This window comes from Tamandua tetradactyla, chromosome 3 (genome assembly GCF_023851605.1).
Source record: "Tamandua tetradactyla isolate mTamTet1 chromosome 3, mTamTet1.pri, whole genome shotgun sequence".
NCBI lineage: Eukaryota > Metazoa > Chordata > Mammalia > Pilosa > Myrmecophagidae > Tamandua > Tamandua tetradactyla.
The window spans coordinates 59296059-59321812 of NC_135329.1; the positions used below are offsets into that span (position 1 = coordinate 59296059).

The following is a 25754-nucleotide window of genomic DNA, read 5'->3' on the forward strand; positions in this document are numbered from 1 at the left end:
GTGAGCGGAAAAGTATTTGCAAAGTCCCCTTTGGGGAATGGTGAGAACGAAAATTCAACCTCCCCAAGTTGAATTCTTGATATTCTCACAAGCAGTGTGTACAACCAAAGTTATAGGCTGAGCCCCCAGTCTTGGGGTTGTTCATATGAAACATAACCCCACAAAGGATAGGTCAAGCCTACTTAATATTAGGCCTAAGAGTCACCCCCAAGAGAGACTCTTTTGTTGCTCAGATGTGGCCTCTCTCTCCAGCCAACACAACAAGCAAACTCACCACCCTCCCCCTGTCTACGTGAGACATGACTCCAAGGGGTGTGGGCCTTCCTGGCAATGTGGGACAGTAATCCGAGAATGAACTGGGATTCAGCATCAAGGGATTGAGAAAAACCCTAGAATGAGCTGAGACCCACCATCAAGGGATTGAGAAAATCCTCTTGACCAAAAGAGGGAAGAGTCAAATGAGACAAAGTGTCAATGGCTGAGAGATTCCAAACAGAGTCGACAGGTTATCCTGGAGGTTATTCTTACGAATTAAGTAGATATCACCTTGTTATCCAAGCAGAAATGGAGAGGCTGGAGGGAACTGCCTGAAAATGTAGAGCTGTGTTCCAGTAGCCATGTTTCTTGATGATGATTGTATAATGGTGTAGCTTTCACAGTGTGGCTGTGTGATTGTGAAAACCTTGTGTCTGATGCTCCTTTTATCTACTTTGTCAACAGATGAGTAGAACATATGGAATAAAAATAAATAATAGGGGGAACAAATGTTAAAATAAATTTAGTTTGAAATGCTAGTGATCAATGAAAGGGAGGAGTAAGGGATATGGTGTGATTGTTTTTTTCTGTTTTCATTTTATTTTTCTATTGTCTTTTTATTTCTTTTTCTGAATTGATGCAAATGTTCTAAGAAATGGTCATGATGATGAATATGCAACTATGTGATGATATTATGAATTACTGGTTATATATGTAGAATGGAATGATCACATATTAAAAATGTTTGTGTTTCTTTCCTGTAATTTTTTTTTAATTAATAAAAAATTTAAAAAGAAGGCAAAAGACTTGAATACACATTTCTCTAAGAGGAAAAATAAATCACTGACAAGCATGCGAAAAGATGCTCAACATCACTTGCTATTAGAGAAATGCAAATCAAAACCATAATGAGGAGCCAGTTCACACATCCTAGAATGGCCACTATTTTAAAAGTTGAAAGCACAAGTGCTGGAGAGGATGTGTGGAAACAGAAATACTCATTCTTTTTTTATGAGAATGTAGAACTTTGCAACTACTGTGGAAGAGCTCCTGGCTTCCCTGGCTCTCTCCAGGGGAGATGTTAAGGCTTGCTTAACATCTCATGACAATATCTGCTGGGCTCCAAATATCTCCAGATGTTGGCATCTGTGTTATCTCTGTTCTCAAGTTTCAGTTGGTTCTCTCTATCAGTTCTGAGGTTTCTATTGTTTCTGGCTCTCTCTCAAAAATGTTCTTTTTTAAAGGATTCCAGGAAACTAACCAAGACCCATCTGGAATGGGTGGAGTCACATCTCCATCTAATCATAAGTTCATACCCACAACTGGGTGTGTCACATCTCCACGAAGATAATCTAATCAAAAGATTCCAACCTACATTATTGAATCGGGATTAAAAGAAATGGCTGTTCCCACAAAATGAGATCAGGATTAAAACATGGCTTTTCTGGGGTACATAATACTTTCACATTGGTACATAAGGAAATACAGTTTCAAAAACTCCCCAAAGGTGACAAATCCAAATGCTGACAAGGAAATGGAGCAATAGGAATTTTCATTCAGTGGTAGGAATACAAAATGGTACAGCCACTTTGAAAGACTGTCTTGCTAAACAAAGGCTTACCACACAATCCAACACTTGTGCTGCAAAATATTTACAAAAATAAGTTGTAAACATATTCCACACCAATACCTGAACAAGAATGTTTGTAGCCACTTAATTCATAGTTGCCAAAAATTGAAAGTAACCAATATGCCTTTCAAAAGGTGCATGGATAAACTATTTGACAAAATCCAATAGCCTTTCAGGATTAAAGATCAAACAAACAAGTAAACCAAACTAAAGATATATAGCTAGTATCATACTCAGTGGTGAAATATTGAAAGCTTTCCTGTCAGAATCAGGAATAAATCATTGTTGCCTCCTTTGTTTTGATACATATTTACAGTCTCTTTTATCAGAATACACATATTTTTACAAAAATCCAATCACACTGTACATAATACTCACTAACCTGCTTTTTTACTTTTTTTCATTAAAAAAATTTTTAAAACATAACAACATACAAACACAAACATTCTTACCATACGATCATTCCATTCTTGGTATATAATCAATAATTCACAATATTATCACTTAGTTTTATATTCATAACTATGATCATTTCTTAGAATATTTGCAAAAGATGTCAATGCTATGTTCATTGTCCTGGATAACCAAGCCAGAGCGATTCACCAAGAAAATGAAAAAAAAGTCATCCAAATTGGAAAGGAAGAAATAACAGTAGTTCTATTACAATTTGACAAGATTCATATATTAAAAATTCTCTATAATTCACAAAAACACTATTTGCTAAGTTACACAAAAATCAGTTGTATTTCTGAACTCTCACAACACAATCTGAAAAGGAAATTGATTTAAAAATTTCTAATATATAACATCAAAAAAGAACAGAGTACTTAGGAAGAAATTTAATCAAGAAGGTATAAGATTTGTAACCTGAAAACCACCGAATGTTGCTAACATACACTAAAATGGGAGCCTGGGGAAGATATTTTAGGAAGCTAACATTAAGTAAAGCATTTAACAACATTTCTGGTTGAAAATAAATTGCTAAACTTTGCAATTATGCAAATGAAAGGGATAAATTATCAAAATTAATTATGATATGTGTACTGTTACTACAAAATAATAAAATATTTTATTTATAATAATTAAAATTATAAACATAAGTATTATTTTATCTTTAAATTATGCCTAATTCTAAATTTTTCAGTAGTTTTCAGCTACTTTAATATTGCAGGAAATATAGTCCATTGAAATTAATAAAAATATATAAATGCGGGTACCCCGTTCCTTTTTTCCTTGGCTTCACTAAGGTTCATCCAGTACTGGATTGTCCCCAACTGGAAAGCTGCAACATTCTGCATATTAATAAAAGAATGGTATATTTTATCTACTTTCTGAATCTATTGGAATTTCTCACCAGAAATTATCTTGAATCATTAAAACATATTGCAGCATGCCATTTTATCCAACCATTCAAGCCCTCAATGAATGCAAACTTGCTTAAATCTTGCTAAAATATTACATGAGAACGTAAAAAAGAAACTAAATGGTAAAAGGGCAGAAAATGTAAAGCTCCACGGTCCCTATTTAAGAAAAATCATCTCAGAGAAAACTGAGGCAACCCCTATGCCCCTGCTGAGTATCAGCAATAGGAATAGGAGGCATGTATTCATTGTGGAGAAAAAAAATGCAAATATGTAAAGGTAGGAGACAGGAGGGAGAAAAGCAACTACCCATTTAGGAATGGTTCATGTGCCTGGGTAGTCATGATGAGTGGGAGAAAGGAAGGAAAGGTTAGGGGACAGATTGATATTAGAATACTGTCTGAAGTTGTCTTTTTTCCTTTTTGTTCTCTCTTCAGTCTTGGTTGCTTTTCTCTGCAGTTCCACAGATTGAAACTGGTTTGAAAATAATCAGGACAGGGGAGGGAGCAAGTAATGGCACCTGAGCAGTATCTGCAAAATAGTATCTGCAGTTTATGCAGAAAATCCATGAAATTTTAAGACTTTCTGAGTTCCAATGGATTTATTCTATGAGCTTATGATTGAAATCTTACTTTTCTTACTTGATTATTTATTTATTTATTTATTTTAACATGGGCAGGCACTGGGAATTCAACCTGGGTCTCCGGCATGGCAGGCAAGAACTCTGCCAGTGAGCCACCATGGCTGCCCTTACTTGATACTTTTGATGAGAACCTGCAGTCCTTGTCTCCTGCCTACCTTGAACAAACACCAAGGAAAAGAGAAACTTCAGAGGATGGGAGATCCCTGTCATCTTTGTAGGCAGGATCATACTTCCAAGGATAGAAGGAAACTGAATTTAGGAGAATAAGCCACCAAGGGATGAGGGCACAGGAGAACTGTACTGCCCTGTGTCCCACTCTTACACCCTGCCATGCTCCTGTGCAGAGTAGGTATGATGGCACAGTACTGCTTAATCCTCTAGGTTAATTTTATGTCAGAGTGGTGCACAGAGATGGCAGAGATCATGGGCTGATCTCCCCTAACTGCCATCAGCCATTTCCCCTTTCCTTAATACACAGTGTAACTAAGACACCTTCTATTTGTCCAGAGGAAGGATCAAAGGTAGCTCTGTTTTATAGAAATTTGCTGGCTAACCCCTCCCCTGCCCAAATGACTGTGTCCTTGCTGACAAGCACTTGTTTCTGTTAGAGATAGTACCCTACACAGGATTCCAGAGACAGTTGTGGCTAACAGCTGGCACTCAGAGGTACAGTATTGGTGATTTCTGAAGCTATGGAGAACATGCAAATGGCAAAAATACTGTTCAGGTGGTCCTGAAGCAGATTTGTGGTACCATGTTGATGATGTCTAAAAACCTGAGGAAACTCTCAGTCTCTCTGGGTTTCCCTGGAAGATACTGGTATTTCCTGCTATGGTTGTTGTTTTAGTAAAGTTCCAACATTCTATAAGGAGGCAAAAAGAACTAGCCAAAATTATTTCTGCTTGTGTTGAACAACACCACAAAAAACATGGAAAGAATCACCGGATGACACCAGCCTACAAAGCCCTTGAGTCCATGATGGCATCCATCTTCTGACATTAGACTCTGCGTTTGGCAGCTTTCAATAAAATCTGAACAATTCTTCATTTGAGGATACAGTAAACCTTCCAGAAAAAGAACAGAGAAGCAAGGCCCCTGAATGTTCATCTCATGGAATGATGATGGCTTGCCTTCAGTACAGATTCAGTTATACCGCATGGCAGCAAACTTCCTCCAAACTCATTTGACTGTTGCAAAAAAAGATGTTACAGCATCTCAGACAACTGGAGCACAGCTTCAGAAGGAAATAATGGATGGTGTGAATGAAAATACTTACCTACAGGAAAATCTACAACTGATTGCCTAAGAAACTGCAGGATGGCAGCAAAGGTTGTGAGAATCAAAGGAACAACAAAACTCCTTGAACACTCCAATGCAAGATTGAAACAAGTTGTGCAGGATAAAGAGAGTGAGATACAATCTCTTTATGAAACCATGCTGAAGATCATGCATTTGCCTGATCAATTTAGAGAAGCTTTCATGGATGATGAATTAGACAACTTGGAATTAGACAATAAAATGGAATTAAAGGATTGTATGATATGTGAATAAAACTGTTTAAAAATGTGGAAAAAAAAAAGAATCAGAATATAAAGATCCCTTAATCTATCAATTGGGAGTTGATCTGAACAAACTCATTGATATCGTGAATTTAAATATTTCCTCTAAAAGGCTAGAAGGAGTAAAACAAGAAATATTCAAAAATGTATGTAAAGAAAAACACACGGATAAAGGAAGAGATTACAGTGCAAATAAAAGGTCACCAAAATGAGCAAGCATCATTGCAGTCTGCAAATTCAAAGGTGGAAAATGAGATTGGGAGGTTTCAGATGAAATTTCAAATACTTCCTGAGGTCCATCAAAAACATGTGATGCAACTTGAGAGAAATTCTATTGAGAAATAATCTCACTGTTCAGAAATGGAGAAGAAACTTCATTATATGTATGGAAACATAACCTTCACAGCAGAAGCACAACTTCTACAAGATGTCTGAAGACCTAGACAAAGTACTGAAAAGAACCACTACTTTCTATTACAACCAGATTAAATATTATGAGAAGAAAGCTCAAGAACGGGGGCTGGAAATCTAGCCACTGAGAGAAAGCTTAGCAAGTGAAGAAAAGAAAATTATTGCAACAGAGTAATATTGGCAAAGGTAGAGTTGAAGGCCCATTTTGTCCCAGGTGGCCCTTTTGCTACTAATGTTCCATCTGCATCATTAAATGACCAAAAGTTCTCAAATCTTTCATAGCCACTGATACCTGACCATCCAAATAGCAAGACATCTGCTTAAAATAATAATTTTGGGTTTTCATGCTTAAAATAGTAATTTTGATTGTTTTCCTTTTAATTTAACTTCTATAACATATTTGATGATACAATTAATGTTCTTATTGAACTTTGATACTACTATAATTTCGAGAATGGCATTTAAAAATACATATATTTGTTTAATGTAATTGTTCTGAATAATTCCATTTCATTGGATCCTCTAGAATAGTGCCTGTCTAGCAGTAGTTTTGTTTATGATAGCCTTAGTCTCATGATAGTTTGGGAGTAAACAAACAAACAATGAAACAAAACAAAACCCATGGAAAACCAAGGAAAAAGAGACTTGTGGTATTTCCTACTCCTCAGAACTATCACCAAATGAGCTAATGATTATTTATGAATGTATAGTTGATATTTGCTCTAGTCAAATATGAGGTGTCATTTCAAAAGACACATTTAAAATGTTAAACAACAGGGAGCAACCAGGACCAAGAAGGAACAATTTAATTTTAAATATGTTGCAAACAAGTCCTGACCAGTGCCAATGGTAGTATTATTAGAAGAAGCGTGAGTAAGTAAACTGATTTCTCCCTGTTTGAGAGGGGAATTTGAAATTAGGCTGACCAATATCCACTAATGAGGAAGTGGGGCATTTTGTTATATTAGAACATGTAAAAACTAGGATTCTTAATAGGTCCTCCACTCGTTTGATAATTATAAAATACAAACATCAAAGATATGCTAGAACTATTTTTAGTATTTTTAATAAAGTTAGTATTTTTAGTGATATGTTTAAGTAAGTTAAACCATTTGTTAGGAATATTCAACAATTTTACAAAGTAAATTTACTGACCAAAGAAGCTAGAATGGAGCCACCAATCCATGAACTAAACCTTTGTTCCACTGTTGGTTATTTGCAGTCAGTTTCAGCTGCATACTCTAAAATAGAGAAAGAAAAATAAGCATTGGTAAGGGATACAACTTGGAAAATTTGATCTCAATGACTTCATAATGGCTTACTGTGGCTCAAACACTGACTACATATGACAATTTTACAAAAACTAATGTAATATTAGGCACAGGTTACACTATTGGATAAAGCTTTTTTGTGTGTGTAAGTGAAAATTGTTTAATCATTTTTTTTAATAATTTTTTTTTTTTTACTTTTTACATGGGCAAGCACTGGAAATCGAACCTGGGTCCTCTGGCATGGTAGGCAAACATTCTTGCCTGCTGAGCCACCGTGGCCTGCCCTGTTTAATCATTTTAAAGGAGTCAAAATACAATATATGAATTGGTGTCCTGGTGTCTGAAAGTTATCGTTTAACATCTGCATTTTAATCTTAATATCATTCATTGTTGGTTGATGGTTAATTAAAAAACTGTTTTAATCAAAGTTGTTTTCAAACATTGTCATAATGTCTCTTTGAAGAGTCACATCAGTGATACCAACTATTACTTCTCTCCTCCTCTGCTCTTGTTCTTGCTCCCTTGATACATTACATTCTTTGAGAAGCCAGAGTGTACATTTGTCTTGACCTTCCAAAGACTGCTGATTGATCTTTCAGCTCTTCTCCAAGGCACTTATTTTGCATTTTACTTGAAAAAGATTCTAGAGTAAAGTTGATACCAAGCTCACTCTGGTTTTCTTGGGATACTTTCTGTTCCTTTGAATTTTGTTCCAGATGTTTTTTAATTAGTTCCTGTGTTTCAGCTTTTACTTCTTTTTCAATCACTGCTTTTCTAAATCGGTTGAAGAGCTCATCTGAGGATTTCAGTATACCTGAGGGTATATTTGACTGGTTTGCCTAAACTTTTCCAAGACTGTGCATTCTTGATCTTTATATCCTTCTGCACAGGACCTTGGCATTCAGATTCTAACACATTGTATAAAGCTTTTCAAAGTATTTTAATTATGGCTTTTAATGTATAATATATGAAAAGAAAATAAATGATAAATACTTAAGAAAAAAAATTCTGTAACAAGAGATATGGCAAAGATCACCAGTATTAATTTTCCTTTTTATTCTGTATACATCATATTGCCCTTCTCTCACAGGAAAGTTAAGCTATCTCAGCAGATCTCTATCATGTGCCTGATATGTCTTTGAGCACCTAAAGGACACTGGCATTCAGTGTGAATTAATTTCCATCTAAATAAATGTGCTATGAAAAATAACAGACTGTCGTGGAAAACAGACCATTGTGGGGAAAGCAGACTGCCTGCTAAGGACAAAAACAGACCACTTCTAACAATAATGAGGAAATAACAGTGTAGTAAAACATATGTGCAAAATCTTCAGAATATCTCACCCAAGAATGTTGGTGCATAACAAAGGAAATACTTAAAACCTTGCCACTGTAAAACTCTACTTACTTCAAATAATTATACTATCTGTGCCTTGTAAGAGTTTGCTATTCAGAAGGGCTTCAACTAGAAAACTTCATTCAAAATGTCAGTGTTTAAACAAACTATTCACATAGCACAGTATCCATGTGAAGATACATCCACAGTTTATGTGAATTATTTAAATCTACCCAAAAATCTATATTTGTTATCATTTAGGTATAAAAAAATGTATCTTCTGGGTGGGCCACGGTGGCTCAGCAGGCAGAGTTCTCGCCTGCCATGCCGGAGACCCGGGTTTGATTTCTGGTGCCTGCCCATGCAAAAAAAAAAAAAAAGTACCTTCCATAACAATTATCATTCTAATTAAATCTTCTAGCTACATCTTTACAATGCAATGTTACACTACATCTTGAGGGCCCACTACATGCCAGGCACTATTCTTATCAGTGGGATTACATTAGTAGGCATAGCAGATGATGATATACTTCCAAGAGAGTTCATATTATTTTGATTCTGATTAATTAAAAGAAAAGAAAAGCTCATAATAAAATCAAGGAGTGTTAATGCTACTTTCACAATGAAGAAACCTAAGCTTTGCAGAGATGCATCACATGCCCAGATCATGTCAGCAGCAGTTAGGAAACCCAGCTGAGTCGAGGGATGCCTTGTCAAGTGATCTGCCAACCATAGCAAAGCCCCCCAAACAACTGATCATTGTTTAATGTGAAAGACCTCAAATCAAGTATAAACATTTCTTCTTTACAAAGGCTATTTCTACACGTATCTATTCCCCAAGAAACACTCCAATGATTAAGACTGTTTTTAATCTGCCTAGAAATTAATTCACTGCAGGGGTAAGGCTTGGACATTTTCAAAACCTGCAGCAGAGCAGGTTCTCCTGAAAGCCCCAGATTTCTGCAGTGTTGGTGGGAGGTATGGAAGAGGCAGCACAGGCATCCAGACTGCCTAACACACATGGCATTAGCCATGACTCCTCTAATATTAACACTAGCTGGATCAAGACTGTATCCAGAGGCTGGACTGTGCCTTAAAGCCAAGCCTGATAGGCCCAGCATCACATAGTCAGGGATGTGGATATGAGACTCTCCAAATCAGGATCGATGGCATTCAACTTGGGAAAACTGATTTGGTCACAGGTTGTCCAGGCAGGCATCCAGAGCACAGGGAGGGCTAAACCCAGAAGTTAAGCACCCTCTTAAATTCCACACCAAGGGAATGTAGGAAAGAGGCCATTCTCCTGTGAGGACTGTGAATTCTTTGTAACTCTCCTGTTTGTATTTCTTCTGCCCCACTAGAGTGTTTCTCTTTCCCCACTGTGTAGGTTTGAAAGGATTTATGTACCCTAGAAAAGCCATGTTTAAATCCTAATCAATCTTCTGGGAGCAGCCATTTCTTTTAATTACTATTCAATAAATGTAGGTTGGAAACTTGATTAGGTTATCTCCACAGAGATGTGACTCACCCAATTGTGGGTATTAACCTTTAGTTAGAGGGAGTTGTGACTCCACCCATTCCAGGTGGGTCTTGATTGGTTCACTGGAATCCTTTGAAAGGGGAAGCATTTTGGAGAAAGCTTCAGAACAACAGGAGAGCAACAGAGCAGAGTTATGAGAATGACAAGAGCCAGAGCCATGCAACTAGAGACCTTTGGAGATGAAGAAGGAGTATGGCCCTGGGAGAGCTTCATGAAACAAGAAGTCTGAAGAGAAAGCTAGCAGACATTGTCATGTTCACCATGTGCCTTTTCAGTTGAGAGAAAAATCCTAAACCTCACTAGCCTTCTTGAACCAAGATATCTTTCCCTGGATGCCTTAGATCAGACATTTCTATAGACTTGCCTTAACTTGGACATTTCCACAGCCTTAGAACTGCAAACTAGCAACTTATTAAATTTCCCTTTTTAAAAGCTGTTCCATTTCTAGTATATTGCATTCCAGCAGCTAGCAAACTAGAATATCCATGATACTGACACTGAACCAGTATATTTGGGAGATATGTCCACATAGGCATACCCTGTGATTACTTTAAAGGGAACAGCCCATGGTACACACTTGGCAGCAGAGTGGATGCTCTGCCCATGCGCATTCCGTTGCTTAGGATGAGACTAATAAAATGTAGTAAAAGGAATTGAAAACTAGATGTACACACAAGCGTTTCGGCAGAGTTCTCCAGGCACTGGAAGCCTGATTAAGGAAACCCAGAAGCCCCACAGTCCATACTGACAGACACATGCCCATCTTTCCAGCTCTGAGCTCTCTCCAGGTGCCATTCCTCACCAGAAAGCTTGTTTCCCAGGTTTTCCTTCCTGGGAACCTCACTCGCCCCTGGCTCCATACCATCTAGCCTGTGGTTCTGTCCAATCATGCCAGCCCGGTGTCAGAGGTCTGTGCAGGGACCAAAGATCTTGGAATCTGGAGGGGTCTCTCCCTGGGTGCAGACTCTTATGGTCCCAGTCAGATTACATGGATTGAATCATGAATTTCCAGAAGCGAGCTTTGAAATCTCTGCTTCTCAGTCCCCTTCCTTCTAAGTCAATCTTTCCCTCCAGAATCCTGCTAGTGGTGGAACCCCCAGTGTGGGATATATATATATTTGTTGATTTGTTATATAAAACAAATCAACAAATAAAAAGGGTCAAAGGCAGGATTATGTTATGACCACTTTAAAGTCTAATTAAATGACCTAATAACACACTCAGTTAAGATATCTGCAGTCTCACTTGCAGACAACATCAGTATCTGAATTTCAGCCCTTATGTGAATATGAGGACTTGGCCCTGCCCAAGATTATCCCTGAAGCAGCATGAAAATAAATCTTTTCTCTTTTGTTCTTACTCACTTCACAATCTCAAACATTACACACTTAAGAGTTATTGGCATCTTGGTAAATTATGAATCCCTTGATGTGGTTTTAAACCCAGCAGGCTTAGTTTAAAGAAAAAATGATAGCCATTTTGCCACTCAGGTATTTGAAGTAATTTCAAAGAATACTATCATCACTAATAAAGGATGGAGGCTTACATAGATCTATATTCATGAGAGCAGATAAAATGACATTCAGAGAGATCTGAAGAATGAGGAGTCAGCAATATAAAGTGCTAAGGAAAGAGCATTTCTGACAGCAGTCACAGGAAGGGCAAATGTCAGAAGGGGCAAAGCACTTCACCAGTATAAGGAATAGAAGAGATAGTAGGGTAAAGTGGTTGGGTATGCATTTGGAGAGATAGACAGAAGGCAGATCACATGGGGTTTTGGTCAGACACAATATGCAGATTTTATTCACAGAATCTCTATTTGGAAAGGTCATGGGGGAATAAATTGTACTGTGGTGGGAATAGTACAGAAGTAGCATGATAAGCAAGGCATGTTTGTGAACAACTGAACACGTACTTATGTCTAATCTATTATGGTGGCAAATACACAACAGGTTAGAAGATGTCTCTAGTCAATTTACTGACTATATCCTAAATATTGTGTTTTAGGGAAATATTCTCATTGATGGACACGAGACTAGAGAGAGAAAATATTGCTAGGCCTATGCAGTTGGCCTTGAATTTGTCATTTATCTTTCCTTCTAACATCCATATCAATGTCTCAGATGTCACGCTCTCCCTCTACCTGGCTCCTCATGGACACAAAAGCATGCCATCCCTTCTCTTGAAGTTGTGTCCAACATTAAGATAATGTTTTCCCTGAAGGTCCACACCATTCTAAGTACTGTCCTTTCACTCTCATTCCAGAGCTAAACTTCTTAGATGCGTCATGTGCATACCTGCCAAGATCTGAAACTCTTTAATTCGTGGTAATCCTGCCACACAACAGCTAGCCACTCCACTGAAATTTTTCCCCTAAGATTACCATTAATATTCAAGTTCTCAAATGCATTAGACACTCTCCTTTATTAATCTTCATCTTTCCATTCTGAGTTTGCACCCTTGTTTACAGATTTGGTTATGTTCTTTGCAACCACCAACTTGGCTTCCCCATATAATATCATCCTTCTCTTTCCCTTCTATCTCTGCTTCTTCCTTCTCAGCTTGTTCTTTCTGTTTACCCCTTACATATTGGTGTTCCTCATGATTCAATCTTTTGCCTACTTTCCTCTCTACATACTCTCTCTCTCTGAGAGACCACACCAAAACCTATAGCTTCAACTCATTCAATATACCAGTGACTCCAACACTGCCAGTCTAGCCCAGAACTCTCTCCTTAGACCCACATCTGAATTTCCAATTGGATTTTCATGGGTACCACTAACTATTGCTTTTCCATCAAGTTCTGCCCCCACTTCCTTGTCAGTATGAATGTCACCACCACCTACACAATCCTAAAAGTGAGAAGCTAGAAGGTTTCCATGACATTTCCTGCTCTCTCACTATTTGATGCAAAAATTATGAATATGTGTCAATTTTACTTAACAAATGTTTTCTTAATTTACCCCACCTCCTTGTGCTTCTTATTATACAGTTAGTCAATGACTTCATCATTTATAGCCTGGTTCACTGCCACAGACCTATCACTAGTTCCTCTGCCTCTTCTTGGCCACTATCTAATTCATCCTCTACACTGCTCTGGGATACTCATAAAGTACAAATGAGACTATGTAACATGCTAATTTAAAATCTTTTGAGGTTTTTTGTAGTCTGCAAAATAAGATTTAAATTCTTGAACAGTTTTGTACCTGAAATCTAGTGCACTGGCTATGATCCATCTTTCCAGTCTCATCCCTCACCAACCTCTCAGAGCTGTTTTACACTAGAGCAACGTCAACATGTAAGGGATTGCTGCTGTGGCTTGCAAATACCAAACATGTTAAAATAGCTTTTTAAATGGATTGCTGCTGTGGCTTGCAAATACCAAACATGTTAAAATAGCTTTTTAAATGGATAAGGGGAAGATATTGGAAGAGTTTTGAGGAGCTTGATAGAGAAGGCCTAGAATGCTTTGACGAGACTGTGGTTAGAAATGTGGACTCTAAAGATACCTCAGACCAGGCTTTAGACAGAGATGAGGCACGTGTTATTGTAGACTGGAGGGAAAGCGAGCCTTGTTTTAAAATGGCAGATAATCTAACAAAATTGACGAGTGGCTTTGGCTGGAAGGCAGATTTTAAAAGCCATGAAGTTGGATATTTAGCAGAAGAGATCTTCAAATTATATGTCGAAATTGCAGCGTGGTTTTGCTTCACAGCTTATAGTGAAATATGACAGGAAAGAGATAAGCTGAGAACTGAACTCTTGGATACAAAGAAACCAGAAATTGAAGTTCTGGAAAATTCTGGGCCTCTGGGAATGGAGACCCCAGAGAATAGTGCCCCACATGAGGTCTTGACCAAATGTGAAACCAGTCAGCCATTTCAGAGAAAGGCAGGATTGGACATGGAGTTATCCAGGAAGGATTTGTGGAAACTCCTTATGTCTGATGGGCATGATCCAAGGCTGCTGCATAGAAAGTCAACGAGAGTGCTGTGGGACCTGTATAAACAGCCGCTGCCAGTCTGGACTGGCATTGGAGGAAAAATAACTTCAGAGGCAAAACCATGAACCAGGGTCTTAAGTCAGGAAGCCTCAGGCCAGGAGAGTGAACCCACCCAAGCCCTTGGAGAGGGTGAGTTTGCCCCAAAGGCAGAGGATGGGCCTTCTACCTTGTTGCAGTAGAAGAGTCATGCCTCCTCAGGTTTTGGAGAGGGTAAAGCACATTCCTTGGGGCTTGGGGAGAGGCTGGCTGCCACTACATGGTGGAGTTGAGTGTGTGCCTTGGAGATGGCAGAGAGCCTGGGTGCAGCCCCAATGCTTGGAGAGGGTGGAGCTGAAAAAAAGGTAGTCTCCCCAATGTCCTCCAAGGTTGTGTTCAGAGAGAGGCAGGCCTCTGCATAGGCCTTTGGAAAGGGTGGGATTGTCACTTTCTAAAGCCTCAAAGATAAATGATTCTCAGGCTTTGAAATCTAATGGACTTTGCCCTGTGGGTTTTTGAAACTGTATGGGTCTGATGACCCCTGGTTCCCTCCTCCCTATGGAAACGTGTATATGTATCCTATGACTGTTCTTCCTTTATATGTTGGCAGCAAATACTTGTTATGAGTTTTCAAAGGTCCAAAGCCAGAGGATAATTTTGCCTTAGAACAGACCATGCTTGTAACTAACTTTGATAGGGTTTGTATGATTCTAACTTTGTATTTCATGTATATTGCTACTGAAATGGTTTAGGGATCTGTGATATTGTTATGAATGAATATATTTTGTATATGGGGAAAACATGTCTTTTTTAGGGTCCAGAGGATGGAATGTGCTGGTTTGAAAGGATGTATGTCCTCTAGAAAAGTCGTGTTTTAATCTAAATCCCATTTCATAAAGATAGAATAATCCCTATTCAATACAGTATGTTTGAAACTGTAATCAGATCATCTCCCTGGAGATGTGATTTAATCAAGAGTGGTAGTTAAACTGGGTTAGGTGACAATATGTCTCCACCCATTTGGGTGTGTCTTGATTAGTTTCTGGAGTCTTATTAAAGAGGAAACATTTTGGAGAATGAAGGAGATTCAGAGAGAGCAGAGAAGGCTGCAGCACTATGAAACAGAGAGTCCACAAACCAGTGACCTTTGGAGATGAAGAAGGAAAATGCCTCTCAGGGAGCTTCATGAAACAGGAAGCCAGGAGAAGAAGCTAGCAGATGATGCCGTGTTCACCATGTGCCCTTCCAGATGAGAGAGGAACCCTGACCGTGCTCACCATGTGCATTTCCAGATAAAAGAAAAGCGCTGGCTGTGCTTGCCATGTGCCCCTCCACTTGAGAGAGAAACCCTGAACATCACTGGCCTTCTTGAACCAAGGTATCCTATCCCTGGATGCCTTAGATTGGACATTTCTATAGATTTGTTTTAATTGGGACATTTTCTCAGCCTTAGAACTGTAAACTAGCAACTCATTAAATCCCCCTTTTCAAAAGCCATTCCATTTCTGGTATATTGGATCCCAGCACCTAGCAAACTAGAACAGGGATAAACAGAAAGAGCACACTAAGAAGGAAGAAACAGAAATAAGAGGGAAAGAAAAGGATGATATGGGGAAGCTAAGTTGGTGGTAGCAAAGAGCATAATCAAATCTATAAACAAGGGTGCACATATGATTAAAACAGTCATGATAAGTGTCGTTGGCAGCATAACACTGGAGAACCTGAATGGGATAGGGGACGAACCAGTAATGTTGCCCCTCCTCTTCATCTGATTACCTCTGAGATAACTGTCATTTTTTATATCATGTATATGGAAGCTAGGTTGTGAAGTGTGCCTATATTTACAATGGGTCTATCTTCCTGATGTATTGAACCTTATATTCTAATGAAATGCACCTCTTTGTCAATAATATTTCTTGTCATAAATTCTATTTTGTCTGATATTAATATAACTACTCCAGTTCTCCAATGTTTACTGTTTAAATGGCTTATCTTTTACTTTGAACCTATTTTTGGCATTAATATCAATAGGTGTATCTCCTGTAGACAGTACATAATTAGATCTTATAATTTCATCCAATCTGACTATCTCCAATTTTGACTGGAGTGAGTAGGCAATTCATATTTAATGTATATTCCCATTAAATGCCTGGATGTATATTTCTCAAATTAGGATTTGTTTTCTGTCTTCTCTCTTTTTCATTCTTCTCCACTTGACTACTTTGTTTGTGTTAGATATGTTTCAGTGTACCATTTATATTAATTTGATCATTTTAATTTTTCTTTAGTTATTCTTTAGTTTTTTGCAATGGAAGACCAGCATTTATATCTCAATTTATCAGTCTAACTTAATTTCAAGAGATACACAAGCTTTGCTCAATGTAGCTCCATGTCTTTCTTTTCTTTATGTTTTGTCCTTATATATTTATGTATGCTATAAATCCACTATATATATTATATTATTGCTTTATACAATGTCATGTCTTTTAAAGAAATTAAGACAAGAAATGAAAAATGGTTTATCTATACAGCCTTTTATATTAACCCATATAATTATCATTTCTGATGTTACTTTTTCTTTGTGGATTTGAATCTCTGCCCAGAGTAATTTCTTTTCAGTCTGAAGTACCAGATTCAAGATATTTTATAAGGCATACTTTTCACAGATTGTATTACATATCCCTAGAACAGACATGTTCTGATTTTTCATCCTTGTTCCAGTTGAGTGTGGACCTATTTGAATAACAGACCCTTGGAAGGTGTCTTATCAATTATAATTATGGACTATTTATGAACAGAAATTTCTAAGTTTCTATTTAAGCACCACCAGAATTAATCAGGGAGGGCCTGAATCTCTGTTGATGCATATATTATGACCAGAAGGATTTTGGTCAGTCAGTAGGATCAAGTCACAGGAGGATTCTAGGGCATCATCATGTGGACCAGTTTGAAACTCTTGTAGACCCAAGAAAAGCCATGCCCTTTAATCCTCATTCAATATTGTCAAGTGGGAGTTCTTGATAGCGCCCATGGAAATATTACCCACCCAATTGTGGGTGGTAATCTTTGATTAGATGGGCTTCATGGAGATGTGTCTCTACCCATTCAAGGTGGGGTTGCTTATTGGAGCCCCTTAATAGGGAACCATTTTGGAAAAAAAGTTTTACAGCCATGAGAGCCCACAGCCAAAGTCCTTTGGAGATGAGGGAGTAAAACAATCCTGGGAGAGCTTCATGAAACATGAAGCCTGGAGAGAAAGCTAGATGTTACCACATTCACCATGTGCCTTTCCAGTTGAGAGGAAACCCTGAATATCATTGGCTTTCTTGAATCAAGGTATCTTTCCCTGGATGCCTTAGAGTGAACATTTTTATAGCTTTGCTTTAATTTAGACATTTTCATGGCATTAGAACTGTAAACTTGCAACTTAATATAATTCTCCCTTTTAAAAGCCATTCCATTTCTGGTATATCACATTCCAGCAGCTTGCAAACTAGAACACCATGTAACAAAAGACTATGTTTCAGTTTATTAATGCTGCTGGAATGCAATACACTAGAAATGGGTTGGCTTTTACAAAGGAGATGTATTATGTTTACAGATTTACAATTCTAAGGCCATGAAAATGTCCAAATAAAGACATCAATAAAAGGATGCCTTACCTCAAGAAAGGCAGCATCTGGGTTTTTCTGTCACTGTAGGAAGGCTGGTATCTGAGGTCCTTGTTCCCGGTTCATTGCTTCAGTTTCTAATCCCAGTGGCTTTTTCTCTAAGTGTCTGTGGGTTGTCACTTAGCTTCTCAGGGGAAATTATGGATTTCATCTCTTAGCTTCCCTTGACCCTCTCTCCAGGTTTTGACTATTCCTGTGAGTCCTTGCTTAGCCCCAAGGTATTTCTGTCTGCATTTACAAATGTCTGTAACTGTTCTCTGCATCAGCATTATAAGCATCTGTGCTTTCTCCAAAATGTCTTCCCTTTAAGGGACTCCAGGAAACTAATTAAAGCCCATCTTTAATTGGGTGGGTCACATTCCCATGGAAACAATCTAATCAAGAGTTCCAACCTTATAAGGGGTCTACCCCACAAGATTGGATTAGGATTAAGAAAACATTGCTTTTCTGAGGTACGTAACAGTTTCAAACCAGCACAGTCAGTCATCACCAGAATACTATGTGTTCAGTATGAAGCATTATGTTATAGATATCTTGGCTTTTGACCTCTAGCCCTTAAAACTTAAGTGGAGTAAAAAAAAAAAAAAAACTTAATTGGGGCCTCTTACTTCTCATGCCTTTCCTTGCAAGAGTGCCGACATGTTACTTCTCACATATGTATCTAATAATTTTTTATCCATTTATTCATTTTGTGTTGTGCCCTTGAATTATTTCTCATAGCATGGCCAAGAACCTAGAACCCAAATCTGGAAACATTTTAGCAAGTCAGCCAGGAGATACTTCTCTTCAATTATATGAATCGGTAACTCACACTAATTGACCAGGAGGCTTGGCCACATGTTTTTACTCTTTATTCTCACTTGGCCCATTGCTACCCAATTCTTTGCCCTCATGCAACCTTGTGTCTCTAGGAATCTAGGGACTCTGATCCCAGCTTCCCCAGAACATAAACTCAGTCTACTCTGAGTGCTCTAACTCCTTTCCTGAAGGTGGGATGAGGCCATTTCCATATTGTGTAGACCCAAGTAGATTTAGAGCCACTAGAGATACTGCCCTTGAGACTTGACTGGGGGCATATCCCTGTGTTGAGCAGGAGTACAGTGGAAACCAAACCAAGTTCCCATCTCACCCAACTCTGTACTCTGCTCTGTGAGACTTTTCCAAAATCTCCCTTTTCCTCCCTTCTGGGAACCTATATCCTTCCTCTTGTTATATCTATTCTTCTTTTCACCTTTTTAAAAGAGGCCCTCTCCCCTAGCCAACATGAGAATCTCCTCCTATATCCTGTGTCTGGCTTCCAATGCCTTCTGAGATATTCCATCATTTGTAACACAGGATTCTGGCCTAAAAATTCTTGTACCAACCAGGATGTTCTCTTTAATATTCTAGGGAGTCACCTCTGGTCTATGCTCATGGGAATTGTGTATTTTCCAATGGGAGTGTCTCCCCTCCAAGCCTTGACTGTTTAGTTTCTATTGAGACCCATAGCAGCTGAATATAAATCTTTCCTTTTTCTAGAGCATGATCACTTTTTAGCCCTCAAGAAACAGGTGAGCATTCCCACCTTGGGAGCACAGGTCTAGACATCTCCAATGGGGGAATGTCTTGGGAAGCCCAGTGACATGTTCCAGGTACACTCAATTTTATTTATTTTAATCAGTGTTAACTAAATTAAATGTCTAAGGAATATGTATTTTTGCTATTAAAATAGTGTAAATTATTGGTCTGCTCTTAATGAAAGGTTAACCATAAGTATTAAAATAATTAAAATAAATTTTCATCCTTCTTTGTTAAGCTAAATTTTTATAAGTGAAATGATAGTCATAGATTTAGAGATTGTATAAAATTCCTGAAAACCTAATAATATTCTCACTATCCATGTTATTTGCAAAGTCCCTTCAAGGATTAGAGAAAAACAAACAGTTAAACTTTCTAAGTTGGGCAACTCCTTCTATTCTTTTAAGCAATAGGAGTTTCAAACTTAATAAGCCAAGGCTTCAATCTTAGGGCTTCCCCTTGTGCTGGTTTGAAAGGGAAGTATGCCCCCTAAGAAAAGCCATGTTTTAATATAAATCCCATTTCATAAAGGTAGAATAATCCTATTCAATACTGTATATTTGAAACTGTAATCAGATCATGTCCCTGGATGATGTGATTTAGTCAAGAGTGGTTGTTAAACTGGATTAGGGGATGACATGTCTCCACCCATTTGAGTGGGTCATGATTGATTTGTTGGAGTCCTATAAAAGAGGAAATATTTTGGAGAATGAGAGACTCAGAGAGAGCAGAGAATGCTGTAGCACCACGAGAAGCAGAGTCCACAAGCCAGCAACCTTTGGAGATGAAGAAGGAAAATGCCTCCCGGGGAGCTTCACGAAATAGGAAGCCAGGAGAGAAAGCTAGCAGATGATGCCGTATTCGCCATGTGCCCTTCCAGCTGAGAGAGAAGCCCTGACTGTGTTCGCCATGTGCCTTCTCACTTGAGAGAGAAACCCTGAACTTCATCAGCCTTCTTGAACCAAGGTATCTTTCCCTGGATGCCTTTGATTGGACATTTCTATAGACTTGTTTTAATTGGGACATTTTCTCGGCCTTACAACTGTAAACTAGCAACTCATTAAATTCCCTTTTCAAAAAGCCATTCTGTTTCTGGTATATTGCATTCCAGCAGCAAGCAAACTAGAACACCCCTTAAGAAACTTATTTCTGTAACAGCAAAGGTAAGCCTACTTATGATTAATGCCTAAGAGTCACCCCCAGAGAAATTCTTTTGTTGCTCAAACTTGCTCTCTCTCTCTAACCCAAACTCTATTAAAGAAAAAAAAAAACTCACTACCTTCCCTCATTCTAGTTTGCTCGTTGCCAGAATGCAGTATAACAGAAATAGAATGGCTTTTAAAAGGGGGAATTTATTAAGTTGCAAATTTACAGTTCTAAAGCTGTGAAAATGTCCCAATTAAAGAAGTCTATAAAAACATCCAAATTAAGGCACCAACAAGAGGTTTCCTTCACTCAAGAGAGGCCGATGAAGTTCAGGTTTTCTTTCTCAACTGGAAAGGCACATGGTGAGCATGGTGACATCTGCTAGCTTTCTCTCTAGGCTTCTAGTTTCATGAAGCTCATTCAGGGACATTTTCCTTCTTCATCTCCAAAGTTCTCTGGCTGCATGGGCTCTGTGGTTCTTGTGGGTCTCCCATGGCTCTCAAGCTTTTTCCAAAATGCTTCCTCTTTTAAAAGATCCCAGTAAAGCACTGAAGGACCTACCTGGAATGGGTGGAGTCACATCTACATCTAATCAAGATTAATACCCAAAATTAGGTGAGTCACATCTCTGTGGAGATAATCTAATCAAGTTTCCAACCTACTGAATAAGGATCAAAGGAAACAGCTGCCTTTACAAGATGGTTCAGGATTAAAACATGGCTTTTCTAGGGCACATAATCATTTCAAACCAGCACACCCTCTATAAAGAACATGACTTCCAGGAGTGTAAGTCTTCCTAGCAATGTGAGACAAGACTCCTAAGATAAGCTTTGCACTTGCATTAGAATGTCAAGCCCAAGCCAAAAGTGTTCCTGAAAACTGCAATGAATACTTTGGGCTCCATGCTGCTCCTGTTTCTGTTCAGACTATCTATATTTAAATATCTCATCCAGTTTTTTTCTTCAGTTTAGAAGCCTTTCACAACAAACTTCTTGCCAGAAGGCTATATTCTTCCCTATGCTTGACCAGTCAGTCACCCTCAATAGCATAACCAAAACCTTCTATGCTCCCACAAGTAGGGCCTGCAACCCCACTTGCAGCTTGAAGCAACTACAGAAGATGGATCATTGGCCCAAATTCCCTAAAGATAAAGGGACTAGAAATCTCTGAAGGGGAAATTGAAGCAGAGTAAGATTTAGGGTGGCAGCTGGTTGAGCAAAAGGACAAACCCCAGGAATCAATCAGGCCTCATAGAGAAAAATATCTCTGAGATGAACAGCAATAAACATCATCTAGGGGCGAAATGGCCCATGCCTGACTGAGTCATCTACACTCAAGCATCACAAGGGAGGCAGAAGTGAGGAGCCATCCCACCACATCTGAGTGAGTCATCTACAATCAAGCATTCAATTATGAGGAAAAGGGGAGGATAGTAAAATAATAAAAATTTAAAAGGAACAAAAACCTATAAAAAGTATATTTATCTACCCTGTCTTTGTACTGAAGAGTGGCAAAAGCCTGAGGCACCTGTATATACTTATGCCATGTGCCCCATAAATCCCCACAGTGGGAACATGACTGCCCCTCAGTCTCTTACCATTCCCGTATGTTCAGGTCTCCATGAAGAAGCTGGAACTCATTCACATTTCAAGTTCCAATTGTTGTGCAAATAGTGTAAGCTTAGATCTTCTGTAAAAGATGGGTCATTTTGAATTTTTTAAATTGTCTCCAACATATATTTCAAAACATTTTCAGCATCATCCATGAAAATACTGATGAATGAGGAGCAATCACAAAGCTGTGTATCTGTATATAACTCTACACAACTTATATGTTGATACAGAGTCATTACTTAAAGCACATGCCAGGGAAAGAGACCAAATTTTTAGGTTTTTTACATATAATGACATGGTATTAAGGATAATTAAATTCCTACTGCTTCCTCTGAATATTAAGGAAAAAAGTTGTTATAACGTCATACAACTCATGACTGAGTCTGGCAAAAATGTGCATCTCTTATACTGATCCATTTTCTTGTCAATGGAAGAACCTCTTCCAGGTGTATAAAACTGGGAGATGAAAATCTGCATTATTAAAGGGCAGTGAATTTAAGCATGAGTGGCCTTAATAATCATAGTTGTCTTTGCTGCTGTGAAAAAGATTCTAAACAGATATTCCTGAAGTCTTGCATTTAATTTAGTCATTGTTCTTACTTTCTTAAATGTTGTGCCATTAACTCTGGACCTCTCCCATGAGCCATGGAGATATTTAAAAGACAGATGCCAAATTTGTTGAGGAAAATGAAACCATCTCTGAGTTGCAGCATTCAATCGTTGTGTATTAGGAGTATTAAATGTAGGCAGGTTTCTTGCTTCTGGCTTTGTTTTTGTAGTCAATAAGTATAGCAAACTATGTAAAGCTTACCTGTCACATCAACAGTCCAAAAACATTCATGTTAAAAAAAAAATGTGTCATTTTACTATCAAAAAGATGTAGGTTTTGGTTGGAGATGTAAGCAAAATTCTTTGCAAACATATTTACATATTTTGACACAATGTCAGACTGAAAACCCAGGCCACAAACATGTCCCCACAAATGGTTTGGGTGTCCTCAAATAGGTGGTCCTCACTGCCTCCTATAGCCAGATCTTGACCTGAACTCTGTAACAATACTTAAAGTAGGAAATCCATTAGGGGAAACAGGGTCCTCAAAAGACAAAAAGCGACTATATATAATTAGCTATTTCTACTTACATGCCAAATTTTTCACAGATACTGTTTTGGGGATCATTTCTTGCTCTAGTTATGCTGATCAAAAATATTATTGATCTCTTTATGAGAGCATATCATTTAGTCCCTTAAAATGTCAAAACTATGTCTAACATAGCATCTTTTACCATTTTATGTAATAGTCTCTGATACTTGGGAGTTACAAAAATCCCTTTTAATATATTTATAATAGTTTCTTGGTTTACAGTAAACTGTGATGTTGGGAGGATACTTCCTTTGTGCAAACTTTAGCAGATTCTCCTCTATCATAATGAAATTTAAACAAGTTTGGGCTAACATTTCGGAGAAGTTTGTATTCTTTGTGCAGAAGCAGGTTTGTAATTTATATACCATTTTTTTTCTTTTCTTTTTTTTTTTTTTACATGGACAGGCATAGGGAATCAAACCTGGGTCTCTGGCATGGCAGGTGAGAACTCTGCCACTGAACCACCATGGTCTGCCCTATCCCATTTAATTTTGATGTACAGTCTCAATTTTGTATTTAATGATTTTTGTGTATCCAGTATGCATGTTAACAGCATATCAACTTTCATTTGAAAGTGGGCTTCAGTTTATTTTTGAAATAGTGTTTATGATAAGACCTCAAATGTGTTGACCTAAACTCTAATCTGAGATGTTTTCATGTAGACTGGCATTTGAATGCTCCTAGAGGTCAGTGTATCCAATTCCCAAAGACCTGAGACCCTCATTGGATAGTGCTACTTATAATATTTCTTCAGGTGAGTGGCATATGGGTTGTGATACTGATCATATGATTATGGACAGTGCTATGAAAAAAATAACAAAACTAAGGAAGTCTCAGAAACTACCAGTGGGCACTGGTACTTGTGTCTAGTAGAACAACATACAAGTTATGTACAGTTCATAAATTTGTTATCATGTGCATGAAAAGTACTTTCTGCTGATTATCTTACTTATATTCACCAAGCAAACTTTGTTTCTTTCTGAAAAATAAAAGCAAATTGCCCCACAGTTTTGGGGTCTCTTGTCTCTCATTCCTTTCCTTGTGAGAGTTCCCTCATGTGCATACCTAATGAATTTTCTATGTGTCTATTCAAAAAAGAGAAATTTCATTAGAAGGAAGAAAACTGGGTCTCAGGTGAGTCTCTTGTAGAAAGTACATAACTGGATCATAATTTTATATCCATTTTGCCAATATTTGTCTTTCAATTGGGAAGTTTAATCCAGTAATATTCAATGTTATTAGTATAATAGCAGTACTTACTTCAACAATTTTACACTTTGGCTTTTATATGTTATATCCTATGTTTGTCTCTTTTTACCCTTTTAGTTACCTTTACTGATAATCTTCATTTCTATACTCTCCTCCAAGGCTCTCTCACCTATATTCTCCTTTCAGCCTGCAGGCCTCCCCTTAGAATTTCTTATAAGGTAGATCATCTGTTAATGGAATCTTTCAGTGAAAGGGAAAACTAAATTTGTAGAGTATGTTCTGCTCAACTGATGCTGCCATTGCATGACCTTGGAAATAAATTGTTGAAATGTGCATTCTACTTGGGAGGACTGGCTATCCTCCCAGCAGGAGATGTACTTTAATAAAGTTATCTAGGTCCGAGGAAGCTCCTCTCCATCCCTAGCCAGTTCCTAGATGTAAGCTAACTGGCATCTGGCCACTATTGTGTATAAATATCATATAAACTGCATGCAAGCAGTTAGGTGAGAGAATCTCATGACAGAGAACCTCATCAGAAAGAAAGACAGAATCTTACCTAGGAGGAGAATGCTCTGCTGTGGATTTTTACCAGTCAGGCCCTGAATGCTGTCTCTGAGATTCCCCAGCACTCCTCTTTAGGTGTTGGTGCTGTCCTATCTGGTGATGGTACTGTCTTATTTCTAATAATTTTTTAATTACTTTCCTAATAAATTCTGTTTTTATATCACTGAAGTCTGTGCTGTCTGTGAATCCAAGCAAATTAAGTGGCCACAAGTATCACACTGCCTTTCGTGCAACAGGATTCAGATTTATTCAGTTTGGAATATGCTGGACTTCTTGGACATAGATATCTATGTTTTTCATAAAAGTTGAGAAATGATTGACCTTATTTCCTCAAATATTCTTTCTCCCCCTTTTCCCTTCTCTTCTCTTGGGACACCCATGATATGTATGTTTGTGGGATGATAGGTAGGTCTGATTATGGTTGAAAGGGAAAGTTAATGGTCATGTAAGTCAACAGAAAGAAAGCTGTAGGATGAAACATGGGACTGTATAACACAGTGAATCTTGTAGATGATAAGAATGATCAGTTGCACAAATATAAGAATGTTTTTCCATTAATTACAACAAACATATGATACAATTACAAGGTGTTAATAATAAGATGGTACATATAATAATGAGTCAAAATATACCTAAAATAGCCAAAGACTTAAAGAAGAACCTTACCTTATACAAAAATTAACTCAAAGTGGATCAGAGACCTAAATATAAGATCCAATACCATAAAACTCTTAGAAGAAATATAGGGAATCATCTTCAAGACCTAATAATAGGAATTACCTTCCTAAACTTTACACCCAAAACACAGTAACATTTGGAGAATTTCTTATATTCTCACAAGCACTGGGGAAAACCAAATCAATAGGCT

At 37.9% G+C, this 25754-nt stretch overlaps 1 protein-coding gene and 1 long non-coding RNA gene across 6 annotated transcripts in view; one reads left to right on the forward strand and one right to left on the reverse strand.

Annotated features, from left to right (window-relative positions):
• The window catches only part of LOC143677338 (uncharacterized), a 124191-nt gene that overhangs the window by 90364 nt on the left and 8073 nt on the right, over positions 1–25754 (reverse strand). The window lies entirely within an intron of this gene.
• Positions 1–25754, forward strand: part of LOC143677345 (uncharacterized) — an 83955-nt gene that overhangs the window by 39433 nt on the left and 18768 nt on the right. For 2 of the 4 annotated variants that reach the window (XR_013172516.1, XR_013172515.1), the window contains exon 3: positions 23776–23867. The exons of the other annotated variants lie outside the window; for them this stretch is intronic. This is a non-coding gene — a long non-coding RNA (uncharacterized LOC143677345). The remainder of the gene's footprint in view (positions 1–23775; positions 23868–25754) is intronic. 4 annotated transcript variants of the gene reach the window in all.